The following is a 21502-nucleotide window of genomic DNA, read 5'->3' on the forward strand; positions in this document are numbered from 1 at the left end:
GCACGGTCAGCAGTTCAAACCCTCCAACATTTCTGTGGGAGACCCATTGTACTATCGGCTGCCATAAAGATTTAGTCTCAAAAGCAAGGAGGGTAGTTTTACTTTGCTCTCTAGTTTCACTGCAGATTGTAATTGACACAATGGCAGTAAGGGAGAGAGTTTCTGACTCTAATAGCACAACTAGAACATGTTCTGGAGATCACAATTCGAATTAGCTATATCCTTAATAAGGGTCTTGCTGTATGTAGAGTCAAAACTAAGATGTTTTCATATGTATTCGGAGCAATTGAAAAACAAAGAAATATAACATAGCGTCTTGATAGAGATTCATTGTTGCAGCTGAAACCTATAGGTCTGTAGTGTGATTAGCAGAGAACTCTAAAACATTGTTAAATTATTTTTCGTGTGTATGTGTGACTATTTTCTGGTAGGGCATGCACTCTCTCCAGTTTGCCATATTCCTCACTGTGTTAGTCTGGATAGACTAGAGAAACAAATTTATAGACACTCATGTGTAGAAGAAAGAGCTTTATATATAAGAGCAAATGAATATTGAGAAAACACTCAGCTCAATCCAGATCAAGTACATAAATCCAACATTAGCCATATGTCTGATACCAATCTATAAATTCCTCTTCAGACTCACGAAACACATGCAATGGTGCTAAATACAGGATGATCACAGGCTGGTGGGTGGAAAGGCTTGTGGATCCAGTGGATGTGGAAGCATCTCAGCGCTGGCAGGGTCTCTGTGGCTTCTCCAGGTGTCAGGGCTCTGGCTGGATCAGGGTAGTGTCATGTGCCTTCTCATCAGAAATGTCTCGCAGGGAGTGATCAAGTGTTCTGCCTCCAGCAAGCTATTTATCTCCTTAGTGCCTTCAAATGAGATCATCAAGCTGCGACCAGATTGACAGGTACATTCCACCCCTTCACTTGTAAGTCAAATTGACAACAGATTATGTAACTACCACACTTACCATTCCATATTGCCTACTATTTTACCTGTTTGATCCTGAGAGACATTTGAATTTGTATACCTTATTAGAAACTCTTGAGAATTATACAACATGTTTTAAAATAACTTGGATATGTGTGTATATTTGTATGGATATATGTGTCCATAAGTATTGAAATAATTTTAATTGGTAGGATATAAGTTTCAAAGTAATCTAGTAAAGCATTCCAATTAAGAAGAACTCAAGGGAAATTCTGTAGTATGTTTCTCTGTATCTGGTGGTGAAGGAAATCCCTTCACCTCACCTTTTAATGTAATCTTATGTACTATGTATTATAGTTGGGTTTTGTGTCCAGTTGGTTGGGCCAGGATTCTCAGTGGTTTGGCAGTCAAAGGAACCTTGGTGCTATGGTCTGTTTATCAGTTGGGCTGCTAACACCAAGGTGAGCAATTTGAACTTGGCAGCTGCTGTGTTTGAGTGTGATGAGATGTTCTGCTCCCATTGAAGTTTGTGGCTGTAGAAACCCGATGGTACAGTCCTGTTCTGTCCCACAGAGTCTCTCTCAGTCAAACTTGACTCAATGGCTGGGAGTCTTTGTTTTGTTTTTTTTTTGTATTAGTGGATCCTCCATGACCCAGCCCAACATGATATAATCACAACCAATCAGTTGGGACCCTCTAAAATGGGATAAGATCAGGACAGAATGTAACACTTTACTCAGATCACAGCCCTGATGTTATCGATCTGAAGACTTTCCTCAGGAGTGTGAGCAATTTCTAATATAAATGGACTCCATGGAAAAGCTTGCTCTATTTTTCCTGGGTCTGGCTCTTCTGCCCGGATCATTGACTCGGTTCTTTGGACTTGAACCACTGCTCGCTAGATTGTCTCCCGATCCTGAGAGTCATCAGTGCCTGCCATCTGACCTGCTGGCCTTGAGGTCATTCACCTCCCTAGCCACAAGCCTGCTTTACTGACCTTGAGGTCATTCACCTCCATAGCCACAAGCCTGCTTTACTGACCTTGAGGTCATTCACCTCCGTAGCCACAAGCCTGCTTTACTGACCTTGGCTTCATTTGCCTCTGTAGCCACCAGTCCTGGAAGATTTGGGTTTATCAGCTCTTGCAGCCTCCAATCTAAGGCACTTTGTTAAAAAATAAAAGCCAGAGGATTTCAGCTACGAGAAAACTAGCACTTCTCTGAAAAGTGTGTCTATCTTTGAGGTATATGAATTGGCTCTTCTTATCTGAGAATATTCTGAAGCTCTTTTGGGACAGAGCAGAAAATTTTCCTTTCCAGATAATTTTAGATACTACCCTAGAGTGAATCAAAGCCCTGTGGGTGAATGATGAGGTTCAGACTTATTATGTTGACATCTGTCCAGCAAATACGTGTTAGACACAGTCATTTTGCTCTACAGTCCCATGACTGAAAAAAAAAAAGCCATTTCCCCCCCAGTCACACATTCTGGCCTATTCTGAGAAAGTGACTTGGTTAAATTACAATTTCTGATGGTACAAGTACAGAATGTTAAAAAGAGCTGGGTACAATACTAACATTAAAAAGAGAATTTGTAGGCTTCTACCCAACAGCTTAATAGAAGGAAATTGTGCACAATGGGGAAAGGAGGAAGTGAAAATGAAATCTGAATGGATCCAGAAACCATTCAGAAGATGGCTTCTTTAGGACAAGGAGCCCCAGGACCGGTGTTGCAGACCCAAAAAGCCAGATCCAACCAGTGAAAAAGTTGTCCCTTAACCAAATTGGTTGATGCCACTTGCCTCAGTGTAGGACGCTTAACTTTTGCTTCTACCCTTGGCTCACCAACTTTGTCAGTTGTCCAACTGTTGTCAGCGCGTGTGGAACACCTGTCTCTCTGCTCTTTGGGCTGCCTCCTGTGCCCCCGGGGAGTCTGGTGGGTTTTATCTGTGTCCTCTATTTAGAGAGAGAACAAACTGTGTGTAGTTCAAAAGGTAGAAATACCCACTTTTGAGAAGCTTTGAAGGAGAGTGAGATTGAGAGAAGACAGAGGCGAGACGGAAGAGTTCTAAAACAAAAATAAATGCTTCAGAAAATTGAAGGAAGAATCTTCACTGGTATTCACATAGGCAGTGCACTCACAAGTGCTAGCTCACTTAAACTCTCCTTCCTGGGAAGCAGGTGCTATTCTCCTCCTCTGAAAGGTGAGAACATGGAGGTTTTGAGGTGAAAGAAGGAACAATGTCTGGAGGGTGAAAATGCCCTAAATGTACTAACTTTGAAAAATGGCTAAATAAATAAAAAAGGAGCGTCTTCTTGATTTGGAGCAAATGGGAGCACATACCGACTTGTGGCTGGAGGATTTCATGTTAAAGTAGCAGAGGAAAATAGAAATTATTATGGCCCTACTTAGTGTTCTATATTTTCTTTTAAAAATCTGGTGGCAGTCTCTGGGTGATTCCTTTCTGGTGTCCTGAAAAGATACCAGCATGACCTTGCTGATAAACTGAAACTGATAAAGGGCCATAGCAGGATTCCAGAGGAGCGAGAGTGGAAGTGGGATTTTTGTAAGTTTTTTATGAGCCTGATTGAGACCATCAAGTCCACGAAATAATTGTTTAGGATTGATGGGCAAACAAGTTTTGAAGGATAAACAGTCTCCTGCTGAGCCTGGTTAAGAGTGTCCAAGGTAGAGGGGACATTAACCTTAAGGAGATTAGTTGAGTAGTACACTGTTTGGTTATATGGCATTTTAGTTCATAACACATAACTTGGTAACTTTTATAACAAAACGTCCTAAAATATTAAACATTTATATTAAAGAATTGTCAATGTGCAAGGGGCAGGGTGTGTGTGGGGGACTGGGTGGCAGATAGGGTGGGGTTGTGAATGGCAACCTCTTTGGTTTTCATGCAGACAGGTGAATGAGAAGAAGTCATGTTAATATCAACATGGTGCAGATGGTTTCAGGTCTCAATTCAAGCAGGAAAAGTAAATGATCCCATTAAGAGTGAGCATACATTTAGCATAATAGAGAAAATAGAATGAATACATATACATTTAAAAGGGATTGAGTCTTGACAACCCATAGGAATTTTACCTCTACATGTTTTCTTGTAGATGTGCAAACTTGTAGATATTTTAATGTTTTCTCAGAATTCCTCCCAGTAACCTAAGAGAAATTAAAATATGAGAGAGATGATAGAACAGGAGAAATGAAAGAAAATTTCTGGGTTTTCAGAAAGACACCATGCACTGGTAAGGCTGAGGTTGATCCTAGAAAAATTTCTATACTCCATATAGAAGTGTCTGATTTTACTGAGCACACCTATTTGCCAGGTACTGAAAATATTATGGTAAACAAAGGAGTCATGATTTCCTCCCATAGATTCTGTTGGTTTCTTCTTTAACATAAATCCAGAATCTGAACACTTGAAAAACAACAAGCAACCCAAACAAATAACAAACTACGTTCACAGCTATTATCGTGGCTCTAACCAGCATCTTTCATCTGAACTATAGCAACACTCCTGTCTCTCTGCTTCCACTCATGCCCTCCCCAGTCCATTCTCAAACAGCATTTCAGGGCAATTCTTTTAATACCCAAGTCATCTCATGTCACTTCCTGTCTTAGAGTGAAAACTGAAGTCTTTATATTGGTTGTATTAGCATTTAAAATTCTGAGCACTAAGTTTGCAGAAGACGATGGTTGCTGTGAAAGCCCCCAATCCAATTTTGGGTCTCCATATAGATTTGGTTGCTACTGAATTTTTCTGATCATAATTTGACAATGTGAATAGCTTTGCTGTCAGGCAGAGTGTTTTTGAAAAATTGGATTAAAACGATTGCCCTAGTCAGTCTAGGAGGAACCCTGGTAGGGAAGTGAGTTACGCATTGGGCTGCTAAACAGATTCATCAGTTCAAATCCACTCGCTGAACATCAAGAGAAAGATGAAGATTTCTATTTCCATAAAGATTTACAGTCTCAGAAACCCACAGGAGCAGTTCTACTCTGTCCCTTGGGGTTTCTATAAATTGGAATTGCCTCTGTGGAAGTGAGTTTTTTTTTTTTTTTGACAGTTCAGGGAGGGGCAGTCTCTCAGGGATTTTGGGGGGGTGTATCCTTATTGGAAATTGGGATTACAGGATCATGAGTCACATCTTGGCTGCTTTTGTCAGAAGGCCTGAACTACTTTGGTAAGCTCTTCTGTCTAGCATAATGTCTATGTCCCAATTGTGGTCCCATTACTGCTTCTGTAGTCCCACCTGCAACTGTGATGTATTTTATCTGCTGCCAGTCATGCCTTGGGGACAGTTTTCCTTGTGAAATGACCCTTTTAAGGGGTTGACTTTCTGAAAACTCTTGGCTGCCATTGTGGCCATATGGTGGTGGTCTCTCTCATCTGGAAGAATTAGCTTTATCATTGTCCCGTTAAGACTTAATAAATATGTCTCTATATGTTATATTTGGATTTGGGGTTTATTTTGTCCCTTACAACATGGTTTATGCATCTCTTCAGTAGAATCTACAGGTTATCCCGTCTGGTGGCTCCCCATGACTCCATTGACACATTTCCTGATACTTTCTACCCTCTTTACTTTACTCCAGCCACACTGCCCTTTTATGCTTCTGTGAATGCCAAGCAAGGTCATGTGTCAGGGCCATTGCACTCGATGTCCCTGTATCTGGATCACTTTTTCCAAGTCTCTGTTCAAATATCACCTTGTAACCGAGTCCCTCCCTAACAACCCTATCAACAGAGTACTTTTCCATGGCGTATATTTCCTATCCTTGTTCTGGCAAAGCGGGTGGGAACAGGAGGGGCCGTGAGGTGAGGAGATCAGATCTTGAAAGACTTTGGTAACATGATGGTTGATTGAAGTTGAAGTCATTGGATTTTAGACACACTTAAGGTAGAACCAACAGGATTTTCTGATTGACTCTCCTGTGGATCTTCTGTCTGACAGGAGACCTCCTGATCACAGAAAGCCCTGCCTTCCCTGGAGGGAGGTTCCGGGTGGATTGGTTGGCCATCCTCAACAGCATTTCTCCTTTGGCTTCTTGATGGTCACAGACCAGACCACAAGCTGTGGGGTGAGCCCCGCGGACCTGCCTGGTGGGAATAGACCTTCTTGGAGCCAGTGGAAGAGGGCCAGCCCAGGGAATTGCCCTCCTTTGGAATGTTCCTCTCTGCAGTGGGAAATGGACATCTGCCCAGAGCAGGAAAGGGAAGGAGGAAGACGAGGTGGAATTTTTCTCCCCCCTTCTGTGCAGAGGCTGGCACCCAGACTGAGCCATGCAGGCCTCTGAGAACCCCTCAGGATGCAAACATTCCTTCAAGAGGCCGGGCATCAAAAAAGCCTCCCAGGTGCATCCTGCCCCTTCCCAATCAGCATGCCACTCTGGCAGGGTGAAGCTGACCTTCTACAGGTCCAGATCTGAGGCCTAGTTGGTAGTGTGGCCAAGAGCACAGCTCTAAGCTCTCTTGGGGAGGGTGCCCCAGTGCCAACTCCTTGGTGGGCAGCAGGCCCTCTTGGGTGACTAAGAAGACCAGCCATCTGCCAGAGGGCAGGGCCAGGCCTGAGGCTTCCGAAGCATGATGGTCATGGGGATTCACTAGAGTCCACAGGCTTGAAGATGTTTATGGCTGTGGTTAACACTGTCCCTCAACGTGTGGCCAGGGGACTGGGCAGAAGTCACCAGCATGGTCTTTCCCTCCTTTCCCACAAGCAAGCGTCCCCCTCCACCACTTCTTTCTGCAAACTAAACCGTGGTTGTTCAAAGCCATGGGATGGGAACAACCAAACATGGGAACAACCAAAAATGAAGGGGAAAAAAAGGAAAAAGGATTTTCTGATCAGTTAGGTGTAGGAAATGAAAGCAAGAAGTGAGTCAAAGGTCAATTTAAATAGTCTGGCCTCTGCTATTGGAAATAGAATGATGTCCCTGCGTTGAGATGAGGAAGGTCATGGGTGAAGAGAATTCTGTGGGGCAAGATTCAGAGGTCAGTGTTGGACATATGAACTTTGAGAGGTTTATTGGACATCCAGCAGGTGACTAGCAGTTGGATTTACAAATCTGGAGTTCCGGAGAGAGGTCTGGATCTTAGGTATTCATTTGAGCATCACTGACATGCAGGTGGTATCTTCGTCGAGGTCTCCCAGACTAGAAAGTGCAACCCCTGGGAGAAGAGTAACAGGAAAGGGGAGTGAGGTGAAGCAGCAGCAAGAACAGGTATGAGATGTGTGACCAACCTAGGCGTCCCTAGATGAGACTTGCTGCTTGATTTCATGCAACCGGCTTCCAAGAAGTTATATAAAGTATGTTTTAGAGCAATTCTTTTGGGGACAGAAAGAGAGAAGGGTTTATCCTTTTTGTCTGAAGATTCACTCCCATAGTGTTAACTCTTCCGCTTGCACAGGGTCTACATTTAGGGATGCCGACAGATCCCCCCGCCCCCCTCCCCTAATCTTGAGAAGAACCCTAGATTTGAAGTGAGAGGCCCATGGTTTGGGCAGGAGGCAGCGCTCTATGGGACGATGCAGATGTGCAGCTGTTGGGCGGCTCTGCTTGCTGCAACGATGAGTGGAATGATGATGGTCTCGCGAGGCCAAAGGGATCTGATAGGGTGCACAATAAAGTACGGTGAGTTAGGGGAAAAGACTTCTCTCCCAATGACTGTCCCATGCTTGAGCTACCCCAAACGCCTAACGTTATTGATATTTGCTTATGATGTTGAGATTTATTTTATTACCCAAAACATCCCATCATTCCACGCTTAGGCCTGAAAGTTAGAATTGTAAAACTGATCATTAGGGAAAACCCTCAACCAAAATTCATGACCCTAAAGAGTAATCAAGCAATATATTTACAATTATCCTATGATCGATCCTTTCTGGGTGTGATGGGGAGAAGACTCAAAAGCCTATTGCTGTCAAGTTGATTCTGACTCATAATGACTATCGCTAGAAGAGAACTGTTCCCATAGGGGTTTCAAGGCTGCAAATCTTTGCAGAAACATTGCTGATCTTTCTTCTGCAAACCAGCTTGTGGGTTTCAACCACCAACCTTTCAATTAGCACTAGAGTACTTAACGACTGTGTAAAAAGGGTTTAATGTGAGTCAGAATTGACTTTAAGACACTGAGTTGATGGGAAGGAGAAGTGAAAGAGCATGGACCCTGAGGAACTTTTACTGAAGAAGAAGAAGGTTGAGAAAGTGAGATGGAATCCAATCAGCATATATTTATTGAACACCGTCTATTGTTGTGGTAGTGAAATTACTGCTATCGCTCTTTTTTGGTAACTCCCACACACTGATTTGGTGGGGACATCCAAATAAGGTGGAGAGGACTCTAAGTTGGGAAGGGTCAGTTTTGCCATTCTGCTGGGTATGAAAGTAAGTCATCTCGGAATCAGGAACAAAGACAACCCGTGACTATCAAGAAAGAAGAGCCACTAGTAAAGCAGGTGTGAAATCCCTGTGAACGAAGTGGAAGGGACAGCAAAGACACCAGAGGCTGCAGCACTTGCACTGCGGGACAGACCAGAGGCTGCAGCACCAGACCACGAGACAGAGCACAGGAACTGTGCCAACACCGTGAGACGGAGGGGAGGGCTGGACCAAACGAATAAATCTTCATGCCTTCAGCCTGGAGGCTGGCTTGCAGGATAGGCTGCCTTGTGGGCATTTGCTTGCACTAAAAGGAGTTTGTAAGGCTTTCCCTAGCAGGGTAGAGGCCAAGGGGTCATGTGGCTGAGACACATGACTGCCAGCATGACTGACAAAAGCACTGTATCTTTAATGTTTTCTGATGCTGATTTGTGGTAACCTGTCAGCTCTCCTAATAAACTTTTACATTTTGGAATATTATCTGTGAGTTCTCTGTGGCCATTGCAATGGATTATTGAACCCAACAGAAAGTAGAGTGCCCCGGGAGTGATGTTTGGTGTCAGAATAGGCTAAAGAATAGGATAAAGAAGGATGGAGGGTGGGGTCATGCCGTATGGCAATTGGCTTCTGGCTGATGTGGAGTTGAATTTTTCTCTTCCCTTGTGTAATTTGAAAAGATCTGACATTTTCCCCATATCATTTCTTCAATTGTACAGCAGGCCATTTCTCTGCCTAAAATACGTTAATGACATTCTAGTATTAATGCTAAGACCTGAACCCTGGGGCCTGGTATATAAACTAAAACTACTGCCATCAAGTGTATTCCAATGCATCGTGAACCTGGAGTACAGAGGAGCCTGCTCCCTGGTGTTTGCAAGGCTGTAAATCTCTGCAGAGCAGAAGGTCTCCTCTTTTCCCAGGAGGGCCTGGTAGGTTTAAACCAGTGACTTTTCAGATAGCATTTCAATATGTAACCCATTATACACTACCAGGGCTCTTTCTGGTGTGGCATAAAGCCAAAAAACCAAACTCACTGCTATCGAGTTGATTCTGATTCATTATGACCATATAGGACAAAGTATAGCTGCCCCTGTAGGTTTCTAAGATCCCAAGGAGCAGGTGGTGGCTTTTGAGCTGCTGATCTTACAGTTACCAGTTGGGTGCTGAACTCACTCTGCCATCCTGGCATGGCGTAGGGACCATTAGGCTTTGGTGTAGCAGAGGTGCCCAAAGCCTGGATTCTGAAGGTAACGACTAATGTGTAACACACCTGTGCCCTTATGCAAGTTATTACCCTATTTCCTAAATACAGAATTATTATGAGGATGACATTAGTTAATGTAGCATTGTAAAGTGCATAGAACAGTGTAAGTACCGTGTGACTGTGTGGTTAAGTCAATGAAATTATGCTTCCAGATGCATCTCTTTGAGGTCTCCAAGCTCTAGCCTATGAGATGGCATTTGGCATTTTCCAAGGACTTGTGCTTTCTCAGGCTTTAGAATATTTGCCTATGCTTCTTTCTATTCCCGAGGTAACTTGGTCTCCCTTTTTAACCTAACTCAATTTCTGCCTTCAAGACTCAACTCAAGAACCACTTTCTAAATTTAGGAAGCCTTTCTTCCTCTGCTTCTCTTCTGTGGTAGATTGGATATTTTACAAACAAAAATCAAAAAACAATGGGAAGGTGCTTGTTGTTCATAAAATATTCATTCCAGTCCCTTCACGTGTCACTGTAGATGTTTACTTCCCTGGCCCCTTGATTTTGGCCAGGCCTTTTATCTTCCCTCAGCCAATAGAATGCAAGCATAAGAGGATGGTAAGAGCTGAAACTCAGGAACTAAGCCCAACTATGGAAGTACTGTTACGGCTTCTGCACAATTCCATCTGCTGACATACTATTGTCTAATGCAAACCACATAGCTGTTTGGCATGGGCGATGAGAAAGATGCTGAGTAGACCTAAGCTCAACATGCAACTTGGAGCTCAGCGCGGAAGCAGAGCAGAGTAGCTGAGATGAGTCTAGACCCGTAAGCCTATAGACCCAGTGAGCTTCAGACTACATGCTTATAGTTCTAAACTGTGGAGTTTTGAAGGATTTGTTTTGCAGCATCATTATGGTTGACTAATCTACCTCTACTGTCCCTCCCACTCATGCACTTATAGCACCTTAATGCTACTTCACTCATAACACTAAGAACACTAGATCATAATGTTTGTAGATTTCAAGTCTCCAATCAGAAGGTACTTGTTAAAAAATTTGGCTTGTTGTTTTTGATGAATGAGAATACATTGCTTGGCAGTGTTGAACCAATTGTAGAATGAATGGATAAAGACTATTGACTCAAACCTTGTATTTTTAAGTTGGTGTGTAAGGGGAAAACCATATTTCATCCAAATTGAATACTTTTAAATTCCTCATAAAATACAATGTCTACACTTTAATGTATTTGATCCAGTATAGCAATATGTGCAATATGTAATGCATAATAAAACATACCCACATAATAAGCAATATATAGGGAAGTGTTTTTAAAGATTTTTCTGGTTTTATTACTATGATTATTATATTGCTGGTTTAATTAAATTCATATACTTTAAATAAGAGCAAGATTCAACTTTATCATAATGAGTTTATCAATTTGGGATTAAAAAATATGGCTGCCTTTATTTTAAAGATTTTTCAGTTCAGTGGATTTGCTAGTTAAACTAACACAGGGTTATAAGGAATAATGAAACAAATCTGAACAATGATAAAAGTGGTTGCTAAAAATCTAATGGGAATTTTTGGTGTGTAATAGGATCTACAGGGCATGGTGGGATCTCAGTGGATGGGAGTAAGCCCGAAGTGACCATGGCTGCAATCATTACCCAGCAGTAGGGACCCTGGGTGTACAGCAGTGACAGGTTAGGCTGTGATTTTCCAAGTCTGAAGTTTGAAACCACCAGCCACTCTGAGTGAAAAAGACAGGGCTATCTACCTTGAAAGATGTAGTCTTGGGAACTCACAGGGTCAGTTCTGTCCTGTCCTGTAGGGTCACTAAGAGTCAGCATCGATTTAATGGCAGTGAGTTTGGTTTGGTTTGTCTGAGAGCTAGCCCCTCTGTTGAGGATCCCAGTAGCCCCAATTACAGAGTTCAGGAGAATGGTCAAGGTAAATTGGTGGTGATCAAGAACTTCAACCTCGAAGAAGAAGGTGTGACAGTAGGAGTCACCTTAATCTGAAGGCAACATTAGGCTGGTTGCTGAATTTGGCATATTGTTTCAAACTAGTTCACATGGCATAGCATGAAATTTAGCTAATAACTAGAAGAAAAGATCTCTGACCATCCTTTTCGATAATAAAACTCTTTTCAAGTCAATGTAGCTTCAAGAATTTTCAGGGACATATTCCAAATGGGGCCAGAGAATCCTGCCAGTGTTTGGGGCTACAGGGAGGCATCCATCAAAGTCTGGAGATGGGTGTGATTCCTAACAATTAGATTTCAAGATGACTACCTACAAACAAAGAGAGCCATGCAAACACATGAGGTAGGGTCTGTAAAAGTCCTCATTTCACCCAGACCGAAGAGAACCAGAGTGAATATGTGTATTAACATATTTAAATAAGGAAAGAAATTGTCAAATGGAAGCATAGAAGTACAGAAAGAAATGTCCCTGAAGTAAGGCTGGCAGAACCTATCTCAGGATAAGAAAAACTTAACTGGGAGATTTTCCATATTCTTTCATCTTGGCAAGGCTTTTCCTAAGGTGGGTGGCGGGGTGAGGGGGTTGGGGTTGGTTGGGGAGGGGTACATACCTCCAAATTCTGGTTCCACACTTGCTAAGCAGCCTTGACCTAGGGATTGGGCTATCTATATAGACTTGCTACAAGAAATGACTGGGCTGATCTCAATTGTATGAGCATATTTGGTCCTGTTGTAAATCAGAGCAGCCCTGGTAGCTTGGTGCTTATGAGTTAGGCTGCAATCCACATGATCAGCAGTTCAAAACCAGCATCAGCTCTGCAGGTAAAAGGCTGGACTTTCCACTCTTGTTACTAGCTACGATCTCGGAAACCCAATGGGGGTCCCTATTAGTCAGCATAAACTTGATGACAGTGAGCTTGGATTTTGGAATTGTAAACCATTGTCCTGGTGGTAGATAATAAATAATTGCTATATTGATTTTATGCATCCGTTTTATGAACTTGCTTAATGTGAACTTATTTAGGGCTTGGTTCACTAACACTATGCTGGTAAATCCAACTTTATGAACCTGTTAAGCAGAGCATCAAGTCTGATTGCTGTTAGTCCTTTCCAAGTGGATCCCTCCTCATGACAGCCCCCTATGTGTCAGAGTAGAACTGTGCCTGGAGGGTTTTCAAAGCTGGGCATTTTGAGAACAGGTCATCAGATTGGCAGGTCATCAACCCCTGTGCTGCTGAGTGAGTTTGATCTATCAACCTTTCAGTTAGTGGATGAGCCAAGCCATTTGTGCGACCCAGATATCTCAGCAGGCACCAGGGAAGACTATATCTGCTGACACTAATATTTGCTGTTGGCTAGGACTGGGGCAAGTAGCTATCGATAGTTCCAATAGTTCTCATTGTCACAAACCTATTATAAATATAGAAGACCATTCCAAGAACAAAATATGGATAACAATATGTTTGTTTTTAAAGCAGAAAAGAAGGAGCTTTGGGGACGTTCTGGGAAAGAAAAAGCATTTTGGTTTAATCTGTTTTGAATCTTCTTCTAGGTTGGAATCAGCTAGTGGATGAGGCAATTGGCTTTTCCAGTGTGACTGAGGCTGTTTTGTGCAGGAAAGGGGGAGAGAGTGGCTGAAGGCCTGGCCATCGTGGCTCTGTTAAGAGGGTGAAGAGGCTCTGAGAGAGGAGAGGGAGGGGTGGGTGGCTTTGAAGAGGAGGCCAAGAGTGTGTATTTGATGTTAGAGGCAAAAGGACAACGTGGTTGAAGCAGTTCAAATAAGAATTAATTTCCAAGGAAACAGGATACTTAGTAAAAGATCTCTTTCCCTGAATTGACAGATAGGAAGGGAATGATAGTAATCCATCTTAAAGGCTGAGTAGTTGGTTCCCAGGGGTCCTTTATTTACTGAAAAGTAAATCTCACTGAGAACCGAGCTGGAGAGATCTTTTCATTTCCTATGCTCTCAGCTTGCCCTGCCTTTAATAGAAAACAAGCCAAGAATGCTCTTAAAGAAAAGTAAAAACTACATGGTCATAGTGAGTTCTAGAAGAACATTTTTGGATATTTAACCAAAGATGAAAGCACCATGCTTTTAGGAATTGGGGTTCCCAGGCCCCCTTTTAACAGAACAACCCTCATGTGTAACATCGGGCTTTATGCTTCATTAATACAATGTTCTGAGCCAGTCCATTGGACTCAATGGCAAAGGAATTGTGGATGGAGAAAAACGTATCCAAATGGCAATTTTTTTGAAGGATAGAAAGACCTTACAGGAAACATGTTGAGCTATTTATGAACTCATGAATCCTTACTTCATCTTTTCCCCGCCCTTTTTCTCTTTCTTCAGTCCAAACCCTTCTTTACTTTGATCTCATCACTCCTGGCAACCCCAATAATTACCATTGGGCAGGAACCAAATGCAGACTTGCCTCTAGGAATACTTAATACTATTTCCAGAAGCTAGCACAGAAATGCCAATGACAAAGAGGGACCCAAAACCCATCGCTGCCAAGTCATTTTTCACTCATAGCAACCCTATAGGATGAGTAGAACTGCTGTGCAGTGCTTCTGAGAATGTAAATCCTCACAGAAGTAGACAGTTTCTTCTCTCTCCTATAGAGTGGCTGGTGGGCTGGAACTGTTGACCTTGAGGTTAAGAACCTAAAACTTACCCCATTGCACTGTCAGGGCTCCCCAAAGAAGAGACAGTCACAATGAAATAGATGCATATGTATAATGGGTAGCTTCACATGATTTTCGTCACCACCATGCGCTAAACCTGACGCACATCTGACACACACCATTGTTAGATGCCATCAAATTGATTTCCTCTCATATCAACCCTATGTGACAGAACAGAATTGTCCCACAGGGTTTCCTAGGGTCTCCACTTCATCGGGACAGATTTCCAAGTATTTCTCCTGTGGAACTCCTGAGGGGGGTTGAGTCACCAATCTTTGACTTGCAGTCAGCATTTAATTGTTAAGCTCCTTCACTGTAAACCTTCCTTTTTTGTCTGTGGTGGGTTTGTAGGTTCGTATTGAAAAATGGCTCATCTTTAAAAATATCATCTCTCTAGGTTTATTACCGGGAGTTTGAAAGACATGTTTCTTGCCATCAAACTTATCTATTGAGTGCCTACTGGCGGCTAATGTCCTTGACTAAGACCAGCCAAGAAGTTATCTGACACGAGTTAAGGCATGTGTGTACAATACAAGAATGCTGTTACTTATGTTTTATTGACTATGCAAAGACATTTGACTGTGTGAATCATAAAAAATTATGGATAACATTGGGAAGAATGGAATAACAGAACATTCAGTTATGATCATTTAGAAACTGTACACAGACCAAAAGACAGTCATTCAACAGAACAAGGGCATACTGCGTGGTTTAAAATTAGGAAAGGGGTGCATCAAGGTTGCATGCCCCCAGCATACTTATTCAATTTCTATGTTTAGCAAATAATCTGAGAAGCCAGGCTGCATCAAGAACTCTCAGTCAGGACTGGAAGATGGAGACTCATTAGCGAACTACAATATGCCGACAGTACAAGCTTGCTTGCTGAAAGTGGGGAGAACTGGAAGCACTTAATGAGGAAGATCAAAGGCTAGGGCCTTCAGTATGGATTATACTTCAAGATAAAAGAAGACAAGAATCCCCACAATGGAACCAAGAAATAACATGCTGATCAAAGGTGACAATATTGAGGTTGTCAAGGGCTTCGTTTTATTTGGATCACACAGAAGCAGCAGTCCAGTGTCAAATGACATATCGAACCGGGAAAATCTGCTGCGCAAGGCCTCTTGAAAGTGTTAAAGAGCCAATTTGTCCCTCTGAGGACTAAAGCCTGGCTGACCCAAGCCTTGATATTTTCAATGGTTTCATTTGCGTGTGGAAGCTGCCCAATGTTTAAGGAAGACCAAGGGATTGGTGCCTTTATTATGTACCTCCAGAGGAATGACCACATCTGTTTTTGAAGAAGTTCAGCTAGAGTACCTATTCCTTATACGTGAAGAGAGCGACACTTGTCATGTGCTTTGGACAGGTTACCAACTGGAAGGACCAGTTGTACTTAGGGCCACTTTTATGAGTAGGGACCCTCTGTTGTAATTGGGTTATTTTGAGCCAGGATCAATTTGATATACCTATAAACAACAATCCTCTTGCTAACAGTCTCTCCTCTTATTAACATTTTGCGTAAGTGTGCTATTTTTTGCTACAATGGATAAGCCAATACGGATACATTTTTATTAACTAAGGTCCCTAGTTTACATTAAGGTTCATTCCTGGTGTTGTACAGCCCTATCGGCTTTGACAAGGATCACACAGAAAGGTTTCATGGCCTTTACGCTGTCTTGTACTTCAATTGTTCAAACCTCCCTCCAAGATTAATTTTTTTAGTGAATTTGACTGAAAATGAAACATTTATTAATTGTGCATATACACATGTGATATATGGATATGTAATTGTATCTTGCAAGTCTACATGTGTACACACATACACAATCTTGTATTTAAGTGACACTCATTCTTTTCAGCTGCTTTTAAACTATCTTTAATAAAATAAAAGAAGAAGCTGGGAATATGTAAAATCTTTATTCTTCTACCCTGTGTCTGGGGTGTTTTCCTTGATGGGACTGTGCAACAGTATTATCATCTATCGTTAAACCCATGGAGTGTCAAACGTATCACCTTGACACTTTCATGATCCTTAAGGTGTCCTTGTAAAGGTTTGATGTCATGGCAACCAGTGTTATATATCAGGATCTAGCACTGCTGAACTTCTTGCCATAAATCAGGTATAATTGGCATCTATGCATTATAATGAATTAAAAGTTATTCAACTGGAATGATTTTATCTTGTGCAACATTAAGTCATTAAATTTGCTTGTCCTGCTCTGCCTTAGTGTTGATATTCTTATTTAGCTTAAGAAAATCTTTAATCATTTTAGCCTCTTTATTTTAAAATGTAGTTACTTATGGGTAATGTATTGTGAAATACCTTAATGCATTATTGATATTTTATGTTTTTGACAGTTAAAATTTAAATTCTGTTGAGTTTAGGTCAAAGGGAGAAAGGAGTTAAAATAATTGCCTCCTCCCGTTCTTCCGTGGGCATTTGCATGGTTTGGTAAGGTGCCCGACCTGCATCATCTGCCACGGTGTTGGCTTGAGGGCAGGCTACTGCAGGTAAGGACATGGCATCAGAGATGCTAACTCCCCCATCCCACTTGCACATTATCATCTGGTTGTTGTTCGTTGCGGTTGCATTGGTTTGGGGCTCATGGAGACCACATGTGACAGTGTAGAATTGCCCCTTTGGGTTTGCTGAGCTGCAATTTTTACAGGATCAGTTTGCCATGTTTCTCTGACACGGATCCACAGAGTGGGTTTGAACCATGAGCTTTTCAGTTAGCACCCGAATGCTTAGCCCTTGTGTATCAGGGATCCTTACTATCTTCTCCATTGGTACCAAATCTGAGGTAGAATAAAGAGGAACTAGCTACTCAACGCTTGAAGGCAATAAAGAATATTAAAAAGTTGGAAAGCGGAGTGTCTAACTAATCAATATAATCAGATGACCAGGTCTCACCTGGGCCCTGGTCAGTAATGCTGAGTCTCAGGCCGCTCCTCAGATCGACTTGCCAGCATCTGCTGGTCATTACGATCCCTAGGTGATTTGCATATGCAGTTTGAGAAACACTGGCACAGTGATGACAGATATGGACATGGGACAGGAAGGACATGGGCTCCTCTTCTTGGAGTAGCAAGGATGGACGGAGGCGTCACTGTTGGCTCTGCTACTGTCTATGGAGCCACTGGGTGAGATACTCAGTTTCCGTTTTGGGATCCTTTAACCTAGGGATATATCATAGAAGCATAAATGACCTAATGTGTATAAAGTATCCAACGCAGTGCCTGGTATGTCACAGCATTTACACATGTGTCACGTGTAATTCAAAATGATCTCTGGTAGATAGTGGTTATGAATTGGTCTGTGATTCAGCAGTTTGAAACCACCAGCTTCTCCTCAGGAGAAAGATGGGCCTTTTTACTCCGGTAAAGAGTAAGTCAAAACAGAGGCAGTTCAATCCTGTCCTATAGGGTCCCTATGAGTTGGCAATGAATTGATAACAGTGGGTTTCCGTTTGACTTTGGAGTGATTCAAACTGGTGGGAGATGAATGTGTAGAGTCGAGAATATGACTCAGGCATGCCGGCTTAAATGAGAGACAATAAGGCCCAGCTAACAAGTGTGGAAGGTAGAGTAAGTCAAAATCAGTCGGAACTTCTAATTTAGGCAGCGCCATGAGGGAGAGGAGCCAGTCTTACCAGCCTCCCCAAATTCCTTGGGTGATTTGTAGGTCCAGGATTCACTCCTAGCACATTCTACGTAGTAGCACCTTCTAGCTTCCCCAGTATTTGTGAAACACCTCAAGTATTCTGGAATTCAGTATCATTCCCTCAGTAGGTATTTACAAACAAAGAAAGAGATAACAAGGAGACAAGAAAGAAATCCATCCACATTAAAATCACAGGAGGTCCCATTTGGAAGAGATCTGAAGGGTTATTTATCCCCAATTCTCATTTGATGTTTCAGTTCCCATCACGTAGTTGGCCAGCCTGTGGTTCAATATAGTCAATGACTGAAAACTCACTAAGACCTTCTACTCAGTAACTCAGACATGGCTGCTATATAAGGGCAGAGCAGTGGTTCAGAAATCAAATGACTCAGATATTTACTGTCCCATACATAGACAAAAACAAACAAGCAAGCAAACAAAAACCAACCAGAGAATATTAAATAATTATCCATGCTCACAACAATATTTATTGCAAATCTACTACATACCAAAAATCAGGCTAGTTGTTGGGGATACAAATCTGAATAGCATGGAGAGTATACGTTATTGAGTTCATAGTCTAAATAAATAATAAACATATGAACAATAATTATAATGCATGATGAAAAAGGCAGTGGGATCAAGAAAGGACGTGCGTTCTGCCGGGCAATTTTAGGGCTGATTTTATAACTGATTCTTGATTTTAGGCCGTTAATGTTTACTGAATGAATGCATACTTGAATGCATGGGTATGTGGTAGAGTGTGTCATGTGTGTATAGGCCTGTGTATATGTGCACACACCTCTGTGTCTGCTTGAAAGTGTGTGTGCACTTCTGGAGGGGACATATGCCATGCCTAGGATCTTGGGGTCCCGAGACTGGCTTCTGCTCAGTCGAGTTGCTGTTGGAAACATTGTTTCTCTTCCATGAACCTCCAGTCTAAGCACATGCAGTTCTTAGTATTTTCTGATAAATAACACTACTTTGCAAATTCTGTTTTAACAACTTTAGTATGTGGTGATAAATACATAAAATTATAAATAAGATCATGACTATTCATATGAAATAGTTCTTCACTGCATAGCAGGATTTATTTTCAGGTTGTTTATAACTCCTCTTTAGTGCATTTCAAATGTAATTTGATTTAACAAAATCTTTTGTTATACCTCATTTTTATAGGTGTGTATATCTCCATTTAAATGATATGGATTATAAAACAAATGTTTGAAACACTAAGGGAAAAATCATTTCTGTGGTAGGAATAGAAGGGCTATCGATGGAATTGGGAAAAAGTGTATTGGATTTTTACAATTCAAAGTGTTTTCCTTCCATTCATCTCAGCCCCTGCCAGTCTGGACATTCATTCCATGCTTAGTGCTGTGGGTCGAAGGGCATATTCCCCTAAAATATGTGTACTTGGCTAGGCCGTGACTCTCAGTATTATGTAACTACCTTCCACTTTGTGATCTGATGCAATTATGCCATGCTTTATAAATCCTAACCTCTATGAGGTTAATGAGGCAATATTAGAGACAGTTATGTTAGTAAGGCAGGGTACTATCTATAGGGTTGTTGTGTCTTTAAAAATATTTTAACAGTTTTATTGACATAATTCACATATCATACAATTCAATGGTTTAAACATACTAAAAGTTGTGCAATCATTGCCACAAACAATTTTAGAATACTTTCTTCATTCTTATATTCTTTATTATTAGCTCCCCCTTTCTTCCAACCCTCCTGCCATAAGCCCAAGAAACTATCATCTAGTTACTACCTCTGTAGGCTTACCCATTCTGGATTTCATTTACAGAAAATCACAAAAACAATCAAACAAACTGCTCCAATAGCAAGAACAAAACAAAACAGAGAAAACTTCAATAGGAAAAAAGCAGAACATTACAAAAAACTAGAACAAATTTAAAATTGGTCAAAAGGGAGAACATATGATAAGGTTAAATTTTAACCTAACCACATCTGCATTAATCCAGTTCCAATGTACTCTATAGGATAGCAAGGCTATTAACATCCCTGGTCAATGTTCAGAGATTCTTCAGAGGTTTGATCCCCATGGAAACGCAGAAAATGGATTTGGGGATTCACTGTCATCTATATCCTTCTGCAAACCAAGCACTCAGAATTTGAACTCTGATCCAGTTCCCTCCTTTGGTCTAGGATTTTATTATTTACAATTTCTGGATCACACAAACTGGAGTGCTTCTTCGTGTGCACTTAGTTGATGCCTCACTTAGATAGCTGCTTGTTTTAAGACAAGCCTTTGGGACCCCAGATGCTATTCTTTCTGATAGCTGGACACCATTTGATTTCATCACCACACTCTGCTATAGCACCCTGATCTTTTTATCTGCAGTGATCTCTTCATGGAAGCGAGCATTGAGTAGCTTTAAGAACTCATTGTTCTTAGATTAGGCCTATGTGATTAAGTGTGGGCTAAATATCCATTCATGTATCTTGAGGGCGTCTCTTTTGAAATAGTGTATAGGAGATGAAACAAGCAAACTGAGTGGAGAGTCACCTGGAAACTGCCAAAAACGAAGGAGCTGGGAGTGAGCACACACTTTCAATCTGGGGGCCACTGAGCTGAGAACTGCCTAGACCCCCAGCAAGATTGCTGCCAAGACATAACTGGTTCTCCACAGGGTGATGGGCTCACAGAGGCTGAAGGAGAGAAAGGTCTGCCCCACAGCTCACACAGAGAGAAAGTCTCTTTCCAGCACAGGGGCTCTGAATTCAGACTCCCAGGCCCCGGTGAGAGAATAAATGTCTGTGTTAAATTCATCCTTTTGTGGCATTTCTGTTACATAAACACTGGAAAACTAAGACACTTAGTTCCCCCCATTTTCCCATAAAGTTGTGATGATGTTGAGCAAGCCAACTTTAAATTAATCATGAGATATGAAATGTTTAAGAGGCTGAGTGGCTGTTTTCCAGATTTTTCTGAAAATTAAATTCAGCTCACCCATGTCCTTAGGCTTTGACTGAATCCTGAGGTAACATCACAGATTATTTTTTGCAAAGCATTTTTAGGAAGAAATTTAATATGAGCATTTACTGGAATCAATTTTTCCTTAAATCTTTCAAATGTCTATCTATTGGTTATCATTTGATAAGCCTACCACGTGGACCTCAGATGTTTAATGATTCATTTGGTAAATTTCTCATGTTTACCAAAGAACATTTGATACACTTTTAAAACACTGGTACATACTGTGAACACCTATGTTTCAAGTTTGGAAACGCATGTCTGCAAACAGCAATAGGAAAGTATTCATAAAGAATGCATCATGTCTGAAAGTGATGAAAACATCCCTGCTTCCAATACAATTCTAAATACAAAACTATCATATTTGGTACTTCTGTGTAATGAGAGAAGTTCATTTTCAAATCAGATAGAATTCTGTCTTTAGGTGTGAAGGTATGAATGATAATTTTTTTAAAAATTGTGTTTTCTCTTCGTCATTTGGGCTCCTGAAGCAGGCAGAGCCTGGGAGAGAAGGGTCCACGTGGGAGCCGCGCAAGCGGTCTTGTGGCATATCCGGTTAAGCCAAGCTGGGACTGCCGCTGGGTCATCGACGCAGGAACAAAAGCACTTGCCTTGCCAGCCCTGCAGCCACGAT

General features: G+C 41.7%; 1 pseudogene; it reads right to left on the reverse strand.

Moving 5' to 3' along the window:
* LOC115868672 overlaps positions 1 to 21502 on the reverse strand; it is a 41382-nt pseudogene that overhangs the window by 19177 nt on the left and 703 nt on the right.

The sequence above is a fragment of the Echinops telfairi genome, unplaced genomic scaffold, assembly GCF_000313985.2.
Source record: "Echinops telfairi isolate 266 unplaced genomic scaffold, ASM31398v2 ScPeMD7_1;HRSCAF=3_0, whole genome shotgun sequence".
Taxonomy (NCBI): Eukaryota; Metazoa; Chordata; class Mammalia; order Afrosoricida; family Tenrecidae; genus Echinops; species Echinops telfairi.